The following is a 16,516-nucleotide window of genomic DNA, read 5'->3' on the forward strand; positions in this document are numbered from 1 at the left end:
TTTTGCAGTTACCAGTATGAATAAGACCATTTTTTCACTTCAGTGTTCCCTTAAGATAACAAGACGTTCATATTTCATATTACAAACAGCTCTCTCACCTACTACACAGTAAAATAATTTTACATACATTTCCGCAGAAAAACACGAGCCTAATATTAAGATAATGAGAACATGCAGAGAATATACATAGAAAGGCTAACTTGCAGAATTGTGTTTCAGTAGACAATTTAAATAAACAACAGATTCAACAACTCTAATAAGATAAGGAAGTGCTCATCCAAAATAAGGTAGCAAAAACCTTAAAAACAAGTCCAGCCACCTCTGGTATTGAAATGGTGGGAGGCTTTGATTAGAATATCTGCAAGGCCGACAGCTGGAAAAAAGGCTCAATAATTCAGTTATATAAGCAGACACTATACCATGAAGGATTTGCGGGGAAGCAAGAAAATTATCAAATCAATTCTGAATGTTACTGGAAGAAAATGAAGATGGGCAAGAACTGGGGTATTTTGGGATTACTGGCAAGGTTTTTTTTTAGCTGAGACCAGATTCTGCATTCAGTACTAATTTTAGATGAACTTCCGAGGGTTGAATATTACAGGTAAGGAGTGGTGGTTCAGAGTCTTGCAATATTTTTCAGCTAATAAAGGGGGCTGAAAGCTTTGTCATATTATCTGGTTATCCTTTTCTTTGTAACACTATTCAAATGATCAAAAACAACCCCCATACTCTTGGAAGTGTGTTTGATCCTGCTAGGAAGGAGAAAAATGAAGTAACTGACCTTAGGCACACTACAGTATTCATACAAAATTTAATGTCCTCAATATTCTGTCATGGTTGTTCTTAACAATGTGCTTTAATCAACTCAAATCTCTGATGATTTGTGTTACAATACTCCATTATCCACAGCTGAAGATATTCAGGAGTAATTGAAAATAATGAATCCTTATGCTGAACATTTAGATAACTTCTTTGCCTCTTCCTGGAACATTGCACTGTCAGTCAAATGTCATTCATTTGGTTGTTTCGGCCATACTCGCCTCATTGCCTTGGCAGCTCAAAATGACAAATGTATTGGGAATACAAATAAGCTGACATTAGAATGGCAGAGGAGGGATTTGGTAATAGCTAAAGGAGTCAGTGATAAAATACCACGGATTACTGATGACTATTAGTCTACAATCTATCAATTTCCTATTGTAACTAAATGTGATGCAATATGAAAAAATTTATAAGCAAAGGTTGAGCTAGCTTGCCTCAGTCTAACAGATCTAACAGTCTTTTTTTCAGATGGGTGATGGTGTTAACAGAAATGTGTCTATGCGAGTTATTTAAGCTGTTTAAATTATTTTTTTTTTTTTTAAAACACAGCATCACAACATCCGTTGCACCTCACATAAATGATTGATCATGTCATCACTACCTCCCAATATTGTCACGTGGCTCCACTCTCTTCTTATCACTTTAGCTGAAATTTATGTGTTACTTCCCATGTATATATTTGTGTCCTTCCCAACAGACAGCACGGTTCCCTACACTCTGTATGAGGCATAGAGAGACACCGCAGCACCATCAGGGATCCACAGCTCTAACATTTGAGATAAAACAAAAGCAACCATTAGCCATAAATTTTGCTGTCGGATCAATAATCACTTCTCCCACACATTCACTCCTAGGTTACTGCTGAGAGCAGCTGTCAATGGCTTCGGCTAGTTCTCAACAAGCATCCCTCTCATGTGTTAAATTTGTTTTTGCAAACACCATTATCAGGTGGCTGATGATGAACAGAACAAATGCTTAAAACATAAGTGAAAAATATACAGTTCAACATTTTCTTTCATTTCTGAAAGGAAAGGCAGTTTAACTATCTCAAATGTGAAGATCTTCAAAAGGATATTTCTGGGCTTAAAGCCTTATGACATCTTTATTTGCTGGCCTTTAGCTCCTCTTCGTCTTGCTGTCTTTCGCATAATCCCCGTCATGATGTTTCCACATCTTATGCCACCTGGGTCTTTATCTGCTACTTAGAGTTAGGTGGCAGTGTAAAGTCGAACCCTATTCTGGTTTTGTGTTGATCTGCATAACCCCTGATGAATCCTTTCATGCTCTGCCACCTCCTCACCTCTTAGCATGATGCTGCTGACTGTGAGTTCTCTGGAGGAGCCTCTGATGTGGCAGCCTTTGCTCCACTGCTACTGCTGGGCCCCTGGTGGGAGTGAGGTTGGAAAGTGATGATGATGTGTTTAGAGAGGAAAGGGGATTCTACTGCACACCACAGCTTTGCATGAGCAGGTATGCAGCAGGTGGCATCAAACACATTTTATGTGAAAATACTGCTCTGCTCTAGCCTGGCTGACGCGTCCACAATCTCGATGAGATGGTGGTCTGGGAACTAGGTGTGCATTTTCTCGTATTTGAGGCGTGGTTTACGAATGCCTAGAGCCGTTTATTGGGCGCTACGAATGTCTATCAAATGACGTCAGGTTCTTCCCATGCTGCTTTGCGCGTGATTCATAGCCAATTGTATCACTTATACCAGATGACGACAGAAATTCGACGAGGAAGAAGAAAAAACAGTAAAATAAAAGTAAACTTGCGCTCTAAGCTACTTAAATTAACAACAACGTAGGCCTATATGCTATATTCTACATGAATTTTATGTTGTAGAGTTGTGAATTTATTTTATCAATGGAGAAATTGAGCAGCCTTGCTTTGTTGTCTACAGTAGCAGATCAACCCTCATCTTACTTTGAAGCTCCCAGCTCCCAGAAGTGACGTTAACGAAGCTTTAGCAGCAGAAAAGCTATCAGGCTTGTGTTGATGATAATAATAAACTCCTGGACTATGTACAAACTTCCAAATGCATCGTTTTGTGAGTACAGACCATATTTGTACAACTGTAGAAGTTTGGTGTCATGACATGTAATTTTAGTGTGGTAATTTTGGAGATGCTGCCAGGGTCCGTCAGCGCTTGTACTAAGCTATTCGGGATAACTCAGTAACTCAGCTGATGTTCAGCCAATATCGGAAAAACTTCGGGTGGGCTACTTGGCTGGATGTCACGGTTTAAATGACCCTAGGGTGAATCTACTTACTTTCACTTTCACACTTTCTAAGGCTGCATCGAACGGTAACGTTGTGTCCGCTGCCATGTTGGATTAACACTCTACAAGCTTCGGTGTAGCGCATGGACGTCGTCATCGTCTTGCTGCCCCCCCCCCCCCCCCGTTCTGTGATTGGTTCCCAAACTCTGGCAAAAATAAGGGCGGTGGTTTCCAGGCTGACTTTGCAGTGAGAATGAAATCGAGCGCAAAGCAGCATGGGAATTCCCAGGCTAGCTCTGCTCCATGGTTGGCTCCAAGATGTTAGACCTATTGAAATATAATTATTTTTTTTTTCACTTCAATTTGTTTTTTTGCTTGTGAGAATGTCAATGTGACCAGATCATAGCAATACAAAGGACTGACATTGATCTTTTTGGTGAAACATTGACAAATCCTTATAAGTCTTCTGTCTTATTGGTTTCACCACGGTGCAGTTGAATTAAGCCTTTGATGATTGCAGTAAAGCTGCACATGGACAATGATATATTCTATACCCTTAGGAAGAGGTTTTGAGCTTTAGTTCAGCAGCGGTGCAATTCCATTCAAAACAGATCATCAGGTAAGTTTACACAAATTAAATAATAAGTTGCTCTGGCACAGTGTTATTCTGGTGCATGAGCCATAAATATGTCTGAATGAGTTGCTTCACATTGGCACTGTGAGGGGCCTTTTCACATCAACACAGACTAATTTGTTTCAATGTTAATCTCTTAAGTATTGCCTATAAAATGCTCCTTGAACTTTGTGTTCATACATGAGAACAATGATGTAACAGAGTGGTATGCAAAATTTGGGCTCCTAGGTTAAAATTTCTACTGTGAACAGCTACGCTTCATGTGTCATCAATTTTGACATTTTACTGAGTTGTCTTGCTACTATGCGTACATATTGCAGTTTGCAAAAAACGGCAATGCTGGTTCCCAACACGGCAAATCTGTAAAATAGGAAAAGCACTGTAACCAACCGTTACTCCAAGGCCTTTTCTTCTTGGTTTTGAAGTCAGGTTTATTTAAATTCCAGGTCTATTCAGTAAAGTAAGGTCGTTAAAAAGGGGGCATCAACATGTGCCACATCTTATTTCTTTTAAAACAAACACATTTTAACGGCACCCCACAGTTCATTGCTCGTACAACATGATTGACCAAGATGGCGTCGCGATCCCACTGCGAGGCTCAGCATCTCTCCAGTTTTTGCAATTTACTGCTTGTTTGTGTTTGTGTTTTCGCTCAATAGATATTTATTTCCTATAAGATTTACACTGTACTTCATGTCAATAATTCTGTATATTGCACTTCTGGTTAGATGCTACCTGCATTCCATTGGCTCTGTACTTCTACTCAGCACAATGACAATAAAGTTGAATCTAATCTAAATATTAAGAACCGGCAATAACACTTTTGTACACATGTTTTCTAATGTTGTGAGCTTGCAAGAGATAGGATATGTGACAAAAAGAGTATGATGACAATGAATATAAGGGACTCATTATTCTAAAACATACTGACTTATGTTTTTACAAATGATAAAGTGTAATATATTAGTCATACATTTTAGCACATCACCCGAGGATAGAAACTTTTCCATTGCAAACAAGTCAGATATAAAAGCTTCACTTGAGAATATACATATATATACATATACATACATATATTCTATCTACATTGAGGCCACAGCTGTGCAGCACTTCTTTGAAACATTTCTGATGAGGGGTGTATGTCATTAAACATCTTTCTTTGATCATGCCCAAGACAAAAGAGACAACCAGCACAATACTTCAAATGGGATTTTCTTCAAAAGGTGGATGATAAATTGCTGTTTACACCTCCAGTCTACATTCTTCCCTCAACATTTCATAAGTCTTTGCAGGCTTTCAGGCTGTCTGAAAAGCTACAACTGGTACAGATCACTTTTACTGTTATCACAATAGCAGTAGCTGCGGGAGAGCGACAGCAGTGTCAGAGTTGCTATGGTTTTACTAGAAACCAACAAATTGCAGGCAACATTTCCACTCGGTTTGTTTTGTTGAACTCACAATGAAAATGAAACAGGCAGATCATGTTCTTAATAAAAGTGTATCAATGTAGTTACACTGTTTCAGGAAAAAAAATAAAGAAAAAAAGTATATAATTAACATGTGATTCTGCAGTAGTTGGCAACACCATGCTTCATTGCTTTCCATTCCACTGTGGTATGTCCTTTCTCCTAACCTTGCCAGTACAATTTGGGACTGCTGAATGGCCACAGTGGTTGGAATGGACCTGTGAGAATGCTCTTATCATGTATAGCACAATGATGGGGATTGATACAAGAGGATAGACCTAATAATTTGGGCCTTGTGCCTCTGGACTGCAATTACCCCGACCAGCCATTGTGTAGCCCTGGGGCACAAAAGTATCTGCACTTTCTTTGTGGGACAGCATTCGACCAAAATACAGAGCCCTCACATCAGTGGTTGAGGTTGAAACATTTAAAAATGTGTAACACTAAACACGAGGCACTTCTATGTTAGCAGTGCAATAGGAGCAACGATCATGTAACAGTAAGTCCTACAAGGTTGAGTTTTATTTGAGATATCCAAAAGAAATAATACTATCACCATGGTTTCAATGCAGCCGTATGACTGAACAAAGAACACTGCTGCCCTACAGTAGATTGAAAGCTTTCAAAAGGCTTTCAGTACAGTAATGCATTAGAGCCTCATTAGGTCTTTATCACATCTTTCTGCCATGCTGAGTTGACAAAGAAATGTCAAATCAATGTTTTTTTTGTAATCCCTCTGCCTGTCAGCAGATTAGAAAAAAGATGTACATGCAAAGAATAATGTGTTATGCTGGCCTAGTTTAAAAATCAACCCACAATATTCACAAGATATGAGTGTCACACCCATGGACTCACGTTTTTTAGTTTCATGTTTTAGGTTATGTTTTTGTGTCAGTTCATGTCTTAGTTTTCCCTGCACCCTGGTAATTAGTTCACTCACTGCACCTGTTTATTCCCCTCCAGCTGCACCTTGTCCCAATCACATTCACTCCCTATATATGTTCTCAGTCCTTTTTGTTCGGTGTGAGATTCTACCATTTCCCATGTTTCTTACCCCACGTTACCTGACCTTCCTGGCTTGTTTCCTTGTTCCATGTTCTGCGTTCCCTTCGTCAAAGTTAAGTATTTATTTATCCCTTGCCATGTCAAGTCTTTTTGTTTGTTCTTCATAGTTTTGATTTTTTGAATCTGGCCCAGCCGCGCCTTTTGTTTATTACTTTGTGTTTTTGTGAAATAAATCACCGTTTTCCTTAAGTCTGCATCCGTGTCCTCCCTAAAAACACATACCCCTGACAAAAGAATCTCACCACAATGGACGCGGCGGATTTAGAAGCTGCTTTGCGGCTGGCCGAGGACCTGTGTTCCTGCTTGGAGCAGAACAGCTCCTCCTGGAAGAAACTGGACGTGGCCAATAATATCATTGACTTTTTTTTAGAAAAGAAAGTTCTCCAGACCTGGGCTCTGGACCTGTCTCGCGTCTGGGGGAAGGCGAGGACTGTGCAGCGCGCTGCAACGTTGGACATCTTTGGCATGGAGCCACAGCAGGTAGCTGCACTGTACTCCTCCCCCCTCACCTGTTCAACCTCTCAGTCCACAGTGTCCAGAGACCCAGCCGTTCCCGAGCTGGCCCCGGCCCCGGCCGTTCCCGAGCTGGCCCCGGCCGTTCCAGGGCTGTCCCCGGCCCCAGCCGTTCCAGGGCTGTCCCCAGCCGTTCCAGAGCTGGTCCCAGCCGTTCCAGAGCTGGTCCCAGCCGTTCCAGAGCTGGTCCCAGCCGTTCCAGAGCTGGTCCCAGCCGTTCCAGAGCTGGTCCCAGCTATAGAGGCCTCCGGGCCTGACCCCGAACCCGACCAAGAGGCCTCCGGGCCTGACCCCGAACCCGACCAAGAGGCCTCCGGGCCTGACCCCGAACCCGACCAAGAGGCCTCCGGGCCTGACCCCGACCACGACCAAGAGGCCTCCGGGCCCGACCACGACCAAGAGGCCTCCGGGCCCGACCATGACCAAGAGGCCACCGGGCCTGACAAAGAGGCGGCAGGGCCGGACAAAGCCTCAGAGCCCATGGGGTCCCAGCCCATGGACTCACCTGTTCGAGCCCCTCCTTCCCACCCCCAGACGTTGGGGATGTCTGGGATCCATCCCTTGAAGGGGGGGCTCCCCCCCCGCCGGATGTCCGGCCGACTGATGGACGGTCCCCGGCTCCCCCTGCCGCCACGCAGATGGAAGTCTGGGTGCCAACCAGAACACGGCCTGCTGCCACGTCATCGGGGGTCCGGGCGTCCGCCGGGCCGTCTCCTGCCGCCACGCAGAGGGAAGTCTGGGTGCCAACCAGACCACCGCCTGCTACTACGTCATCGGGGGTCCGGGCGTTCGCCGGACCACCGCCATCTCCTGCCGCCACGCAGAGGGAAGTCTGGGTGCCAACCAGACCACCACCTGCAGCCACGTCATCGGGGCTCCGGACGTCCGCCAGACCACCGCCTGTTCCTGCTTTGCCGTCTGGGCGTCTGCCAGACCACCGCCTGTTCCTGCTTTGCCGTCTGGGCGTCCGCCAGATCACTGCCTGTTCCTGCTATGCCATCTGCGGTCTGGGCATCCTTCAGATCACTGCCTGTTCCTGCTATGCCGTCTGCGGTCTGGGCGTCCGCCAGACCACCGCCTGTTCCTGCTATGTCGTCTCCGGTCTGGGCGTCCGCCAGACCACTGCCTGTTCCTGCTATGCCATCTGCGGTCTGGGCATCCTTCAGACCACTGCCTGTTCCTGCTATGCCGTCTCTGGTCTGGGCGTCCGCCAGACCACTGCCTGTTCCTGCTATGCCGTCTCCGGTCTGGGCGTCCGCCAGACCACTGCCTGTTCCTGCTATGCCGTCTCCGGTCTGGGCGTCCGCCAGACCACCGCCTGTTCCTGCTATGCCGTCTCCGGTCTGGGCGTCCGCCAGACCATCGCCTCCTGCTGCCCGAAGCCGGTACCAAATACCCGTTTCTAGTCCACAGCCTGACCGGCTTCGAGCCCCTCCCTCCCACCCTCGGATTCCTTAAGGGTCGTCTGGGATCCACCCCTTGAGGGGGGGGCTCTGTCACACCCATGGACTCACGTTTTTTAGTTTCATGTTTTAGGTTATGTTTTTGTGTCAGTTCATGTCTTAGTTTTCCCTGCACCCTGGTAATTAGTTCACTCACTGCACCTGTTTATTCCCCTCCAGCTGCACCTTGTCCCAATCACATTCACTCCCTATATATGTTCTCAGTCCTTTTTGTTCGGTGTGAGATTCTACCATTTCCCATGTTTCTTACCCCACGTTACCTGACCTTCCTGGCTTGTTTCCTTGTTCCATGTTCTGCGTTCCCTTCGTCAAAGTTAAGTATTTATTTATCCCTTGCCATGTCAAGTCTTTTTATTTGTTCTTCATAGTTTTGATTTTTTTTGAATCCGGCCCAGCCGCGCCTTTTGTTTATTACTTTGTGTTTTTGTGAAATAAATCACCGTTTTCCTTTAAGTCCGCATCCGTGTCCTCCCTAAAAACACATACCCCTGACCATGAGTACGGGTGAGTTTATTTATTGTATGTGTATATATATACATACACACACACAGAAGATTAACTTACAGAACTGGGAAACAGGCGCAGAGCATGTTTGCTTCTTGTCAGAAGGGTGGATAGGTTGCTGCACAGATTTAGTCTGAAACACATAAAGCAAAGACCTCTGTAAGGAAATGCAATATGAAGGACTTATGTTACTCATAAAACAAGGGCATGAACATTTAAAATGTCAGCGTGCTGCGAGCATGTGTCATCCATCCAGCACCACAGGAGAATGACCAAAACATACACTTGTATTCATTAGAAGAAGCCAGGCTATCGATTAAATCGGGGCAATTATTTAAAAAAAACAGATTTGTGACTGGAATAACCTCATATGAAAATTAATACAAAAAATAGCTTTAATTGCACTCAGTAAATGAGTTTGATAAGTCTATGAGACCATAGACTTACTCCTTATTTTCAAGTTTGCACAAATGTTGATTAAAAGTATGATGATGATAAACTGCTTAGCCAAAGATCCTGCATATACCAACAAAATAGCTTGGGTCTCTTAGTGGAACAGTACGGCAGTGGTTATTATGTTTCAGTCAGCAACAAATCATATATTCCTCACTGATACATGCAGTACCTTCTAAGTCATTAAAAAACCATGCCAGAAGACAAAATCTGAATTAAGGGAAATGGTGTTAATGTGTTTCACAACGATCAACGATCAAACTAGTGGTCTCCATCGAGCAAATAAATGCTTAAACATTTCGTGATCAAGAAAAAATAAGAATTTAAAAATTTAAAAATCAACAGAACTCAGAGAGAGCATTTGCACCAGTGAAAGAGATCTCAACGAAGCTGTGTAGGCAAAAAAAAAAAAACAACAAATACTTATTTGTGAGGTTATTCAGAAAATCTTTACTTTTATGGGGAGTATAAAGATTTGCCTCTGAAATATGACAAAAGGTAATGACGAGTCCAGATTTAGCCTCTTTCAGATAAATTTGTGCATCAGCCTAAGAAGAACTGTGAAAGCCTGTGGGGGTAATATTATGATCTTCAGTTGTTTCAGCTGGTTAGGTCTAGGCTCAGCATCAGACAGAAAAATAAAGTACACTGACTCCCTGAATATACTGGAAAAAAAAACAAAAAAAACAACACGTTTTATTATCAATATTTTATTAATTTATTTCTTTTAAATCACTTATGGAATGATCATATGCAGTGACCACAATGCCAGAATTAATCAGTGTTAGATTGTGAGACATTAGGCATCATTTCCAAATGTTAACCCTGCAGAGAATCTTATGCAAGTCCTGGAGGTCTGTATGTATGCAGGTCTGATTTTCCCATCATCAATATAAGATCTTGCCAAAAAAGAAAAAAAAAAAAAAAAAATCAATGCAACTCTGGCCTGATATAAATGTTCTGTCATCTTATCAGAATGATGCCATGGGGAATGTATTCCATAATCAAAGCCAAAGGTACTTCAAGAACATTTTAGAGCATGTGCCATGTTTTGGCTCAGCAGTGTGCATTTGTTATAGGTCATTTGAGATAATCATTGAAATCCTTTAGAGGGCCTACTTTACTAGTTTCACACTGACACTATGTTGAAAGGATTAGGCAAAAACAGTTGATGCTCATAAAACTACATGTTCTAGTATGAAAAAAAAAGGATATTCATATTGCCTAGCCCAGTTTACAATTACAAAGTCTAGCTTAAGAGAGGATAATCTTGTTGATATTTCATACATGTTCAGTATACACATGTTGATTGGCTGCATTTCACAAACAACACAAGAAGCACTGTTTTTTCCTTCGAGTTGAAGTGATGTGTCGACTTAAATAACTCTTAGCATGACAAATATGCCATCGTGTAGTAGTGTCAAAAAATGTGCCTCTGTCATTTTCAAACCAAAAAGATGTCATGTTCAATGTATAAAGATGAAGGTTTTTACAAAGAAAGCACCTGTTAAATCTTGAAAATATTCAGCTACCGGCTTTGGAGCTCAGTTCTATATCACTTAACATTCCTATTCTTTTAAATTCAAATGATCGTATCTATTATGTTTGATCTGATACAGTTTGAACTGAAGACAAACATAAGAAGAACAGCAAAATCTCAATCTGCCATACATACATTTCCTTTTTTCTGACAGTGATGTTTTTAAAATGGTAAAAGGTCTGGCATGTTTTATTCTTAAAAAGTAGGAGGCAGCAGAAACAAGGATGACAGGAAAGCCAACAAACCACACCAAACATTTTTCCAACACAGTCTTCTCAATGATTGCATCAAAGCTTACTATTGGATGTATTCCTCACACTCTAAAAGTCTAAGTACTGTCTTGTCCGTTTTAATCACATCCTTGTTTGAAGTTATTCAGGTGAAAGAGATGCTGGCACAGTTTTATTGGATCTGCTGGCTCATTTAGCCTCTTTTTCCACAAAGGAATGCAGATCGCGCTGTCCTGGGAGGGGATTTGTGAGCAGTAGGAGTGAGAGGATGAGGAGAAACAAAGGGAGAAAAGAGGGATGAGACACCATTGAGATGAACTCTCGAGTTTGCCAAGGTCAGCAGAACTCTCACTATGAAATGAAACTCTGCCAAACACACACAGACCAGCAGGCAAACAGACACGTACTTACAGCAATACACTGCCCATATTAGTTCTTCCCTGAACACAACCCGCTGAGAATTGCTAAATTACCACTGGGCCCACACTTGGCTATATGGGCCTGTACACTCATGCACACGAACACACACACAGTGTTTGCCCTCTTTTGTGATTCAATACATTAGTAACTCGTCATTTTGAGAGCTTCACCTTTGACCTTTGTCTTTTCTGCACCAAGATGTGTGGGAGCTGTCTTCTTACTTGACAGCCGCCACACATGGGTTACGAGCCATTGTTCTCCTAAGACATTGATTTTGGATATACTGTCTCCTACCGAAAATCATGACTTTGTTCATTGTGTTTTTAGCAAACTGTAACTGCCTGTATAATATTTAAGTTTGTTGGAGATGGAGATTAACTTTTAAATCTACGCATGTCACTCTGGAAGCCAACACGCAGACTGTAAAATGCTGACTGCAGACTGTAAAATGCTTTACCTGTGGCCTCTGAACAAATTCTTTGAACAAAAGTGTGACTCTCCTCACAACGACACATATTTTGCATGACAAAGTATAACAAAAACAACACTGCTGATTACACAAAAGGATTGTACATAAAATAGAAGTTTCCAAAATAAATGCAATATATACATTAAAATTCTGCTATGTACAGTTTCATTTCATGCTGAACCAATGCAAAAACCTCAAAATATTATTATTTTTAAAAGACGAAAATGCAAATAATATCCAACTTGCAAATTACCCCGGTATCCGTTATCTGCACTGTTATTGATCAATTCTTTAATGATTTAAATTCATTTTAATTTAGATTATTTTTTCAATTACTTTAACCTCAACAAAAAATGTATCATTTATAAGTTGCTTAGGCAATCAGTCCGTATTCAAAGTTATGTTTGTTAATATGTGAAGAAACTCAGTTTCCTGGTTCCTTGGTAAAATAAGCCAATGTTGTTAATCTGTACAAAAATTGAGGAACTAGTGAACAAACCGCTCTTGGTGGAAATCACAAACTCACAACATCAAGTAACTTGAGAGGCAGTCTTTAGGAGTGCTTTGGATAGTATAGAAGTATAGAAATGAACATAGTGTTTATTGAATTTGTACAAAGCAGCAGTCTTACTCTACATCAATGACAAATCTGTGGACTCACCCAAAAACAAACAAAAAAAAAAACAGTGGAGGCACTGCATCAAAGTTAGGCAGAGACCGAGGCTGACAGGCTACATTACTCTGTCTGGTTGTCTGAGTTTCGTGTTTCAGGAACTTATAATGGAACTGGAGCCACAATTTGCACACAATCCTGTGTGCTAAGGAGCTAAGAAAAGCCACACAGCTGTTCAGGTGGCAGAAAGCATCCGCAGCACACTGGATGGATTTAACAACTCCAATGAAGTGGGTGTAGCGGTTGCCATGGACTGTGTGAGTTCACATATGGGGAAAAGGGGCTGACATATGAATACATAGAAGAACTGCGTGTTAATTTCAATTTTGTTCCAACTTTATTTTTGAAAAACAGTAAAAGTGATAGCCTCATAACTTACAATGTAATGTGATTTAAACATAACAGAAAATTGATTTAAAATTTATATGCCATGATTTTAACTTTCCCAAACAGATCTTGTGAATCTAAGTCCTGCGTCTCTTATTTATGCGACACCTCGAGCACGACGTCAGGACTGATACCACGGGTTGCTTACGCAATAGCAATATGTGACACCTTTGGGAATGAGAACAGGTAAGGCACATATATTTCCTTTGGGCAATTTATCATTTTTTGGATGGATTAAATAATACTGATTTTATTTGTGTACTATGAGAGAATTAAAAAAAAGAGGAAATTAATGAATGCATGACTGTGTGATAGTAAAAGCGATCATGTTAAAAAGCTTAAATAGAATTTTCAGGTTATATGAGTGTTGTTAGTGTTCCTCAAATATTATTTTTTTAGTTGTACACTGGACTTTGTGAAGAACAGTATTTGAGCAATATTCTCTATTGCATCAACGTAGTTTTGCACATTACTCAAATGCAGTATGAATGTGAATGATTAATCTCTCCATGATTAAAAATATGCTTTCCCTTTGTCACTGAGGTTATTGCTAGAGGTTGAGGGTCATGTACTACTGTGTTAAAAACAGAATGCCCTTTTCTGACCCTTGTATCACTATTTCAATGTTGCCATATCAGATCCTTCATGATGTAGAAACATATTCATACAAACTGTGTGGTTTCTAAAGCTATGAGAGGATGTCCTAACCATATTTTCAAGGGTTGTTTACTGTTTCCATATAGTTCATTAAAGAATAATTCTCTAGTTCATTTATAAAATATCAATGAGAGAGAAAGAAAGAGAGATAGACGAAAAAAGTTCTTGTTTAGCTGCATGTTGAACTAGTTATCGGTTTTAAAACATTCATGCTTATTCATTATAAAGAAGTCTGTTCAGACGGGGAGAATGAGGTAAAACATTTCCACATCACATGGGTATTTACCCACTATAAACAGAGTGCCTTTTGTAATACTTTCAAAGGATGCTGGTAAACTTCACTTAGAATCACGACTGCATTCTGTCATCCAAAGGATTTGGTGCTGAGATAATGGAATGCAGTTTCCATTACAATTCTGAGGCCTTGCAGGCAATGACATCAAAGACCTAGCCTGTCTTGGCTTCCATTTACCAAAACAATTAAGAGATGGAGATATAGTTAAGACTGATTTCTGGGGGGCTTGGGGGTCACTCTGCACCTTAAGATGGAAATCTGTCATTACCCAACCTAAAATTAAACTAATTTTCAAATTAATTAAATTCATTAATCTGCTTGGAAAGTGGAACAGATTTTAAAAAGCTACTAACAAAAGAACCTGAACGCGCTGGAACAACTTCATCAATGGTGTATTATGATAGATTTATAAAGGCTTTGGTTTTTCGGGGGGCTTTGTCTTTTTTAAATCTAGTTTCAAATACCCATAGATTGAATTCCAAGACACAATCTGTCCTCATACTGAAATTTGTCAAGCTTCTTGACAAACAACTTCACATTAAAACTCGGCAAAAACAAAAAGAAGAAAAAAAAAAAAAAAGGGAGAAATCCTGGCTGGCCTCATAATTTCCAAAACATTTCGCAGTGAAAAATATACATTTTTATTTTGCTTTAAGAGGATGTCGACAGCGATTAAAATAAAAGTTGCTCAGAGAAATTTCTGGAGCAATTTTGTAAATAGTGTCACATTCCCAATGGAATAATACTTTTGGGGGGACTTCATAATCTGTTGAATCGTGTTTGTAGGCCACATTAAAAAGGCTTTCATATACAAAGAGATCTCAGTTCTCAGTAAAGATGTTTAATTACCACAGTAAACATCAAAAGAGATAGAAAGACACCGCACAGGGAAAATGTTTATATTCAGTAAAATATCATACAGCTCAGCACAAGATAGCTGGTAAGGGTTTATCAAAATATTTTCTGGATCAATTTTGCAACATTAGTCTCCTCATAGTACCAATTCTGAGCAACCAGTAAAAAAATTGATATTGATTTAATATACCACATGCTGTGCCCTACTAACTAAAGGAATACGAGGATGATATTGTGATACTTGCATGCTAAATCTGTTCTTTATAGTCTATAAATCATCTGTATGGCAGATGATGATCATTCAACCTTTATATTAGCTAAGTTTATGTCTGAAGAGGCCGTGTTGAAATGGCAATACTGCCTTTGCATTAATAATACACAACAGATCTGCAAAGCCATCAGAGCATAAAGTCTAATCAGAATTGTCATATGCAGCGATGGTCGTGCACATTTTAAATGATTCCATTTCCCCATTTGCTTTTGTGAAGATCTTTCATTTTAATAAGTTTTCTTGGATTTCATCTTTAATGTCCCGAGAAATTAATGTATCCGCTATAAGAATAACTGGAACTGTCCAAATTTTCAAATCAAATTTAAATCTAATTTGTCCCTGAAGACTATTTCCCTTTGACTCTTTGTAATTGATTTATTCAGTTATTCATTAAAAACAGAATAAGAGCAATTTGGAATGCGAAAGCCCAAATCTAATAGAAGTTACTTCATACACATACATACATACATACATACATACATACATACATACATACATACATACATACATACATGTGTATACACTGAGTATACCCTGTACCAATCACATTTTTGGACACATCCACCCATTCATTTTGAAGTTGGATGGAAGATGACCACTCCCAAAGATAGTTTTTTAATTAAATTCATAACCTACAAGGTTTTGACTTTATGCATGACCATCATTTGCATCTGTCAGTCTGTCACATTACAGTTTACAGTTTGAAGGGAATTTTGAGAATGTTATTGGAGTACCAAGCATTTTGCTTCCAAATGGTTAAACAAAAATAAATGTTGAAAAACCTCAATTACTAAGTAATCAGCAGAGGCTTTAAAAGCAACCTGAAGTATAGTTAAACGGCATTTAGCTTATAAAAGAGATGGACTGTGAAAATATAGTTTGCTACAGATCTGGTTTAAACTGTTGATTGACAGTTTAATGGCATCATTTCTTGGGTGCCAAGAAGAAACTTTTATTCAGGGAGAGCTGAAACTGTTCCTTCTTAAAGGGATAATCCGGAGTAAAATGCACTTTAGATCAATTTACGGGATGTTGGGAGTACATACGTTGAGTTGACATCAAAATCATGTCATTCGGATGTGTTTTGAGAATTTCGATTTGACCGTTTTTAGCCAAAAGTCGTTAGCCTGGAAGTGATGAGGGCATCGAGTATCACCGCTACAAAACGCTATTTTTATACCTCTTCTACAGCTCCAAACAACATAACACTTACGTGGTAGTGAGTAGAGGGTCCCCAAAGCCAAACCGAAGTGTCCCGAGGTCTTCATGTGGTCGGATATAGAGTCCAGAATGAATTTAATCAAGCCAGTACCTTTCCGGAAATGTGTCTGCTGCAGCTGCCGCTACAGACCGTGGTGAATTTGGTTTGATATTGGATATTCGACAGATATTCACAATAAGGAAATAAGGTGTCTTTTTTTTCAAACCAATATCAAACCAACTTCACCACGGTCTGTAGCGGCAGCTGCAGCAGACACATTTCCGGAAAGGTACTGGCATGATTAAATTCATTCTGGACTCTATATCCGACCACATGAAGACCTCGGGACACTTCGGTTTGGCTTTAGGGACCCTCT

General features: G+C 40.5%; 1 protein-coding gene across 4 annotated transcripts in view; it reads right to left on the reverse strand.

Annotated features, from left to right (window-relative positions):
* Positions 1-16,516, reverse strand: part of lingo2 (leucine rich repeat and Ig domain containing 2) — a 216,076-nt gene that overhangs the window by 166,486 nt on the left and 33,074 nt on the right. For 3 of the 4 annotated variants that reach the window (XM_075481844.1, XM_075481845.1, XM_075481846.1), the window contains one exon: positions 8,750-8,822. The exons of the other annotated variant lie outside the window; for it this stretch is intronic. The gene's annotated coding sequence lies outside the window, so the exon portion shown is untranslated. The remainder of the gene's footprint in view (positions 1-8,749; positions 8,823-16,516) is intronic. 4 annotated transcript variants of the gene reach the window in all.

This window comes from Odontesthes bonariensis, chromosome 13, assembly GCF_027942865.1.
Source record: "Odontesthes bonariensis isolate fOdoBon6 chromosome 13, fOdoBon6.hap1, whole genome shotgun sequence".
Lineage (NCBI taxonomy): Eukaryota > Metazoa > Chordata > Actinopteri > Atheriniformes > Atherinopsidae > Odontesthes > Odontesthes bonariensis.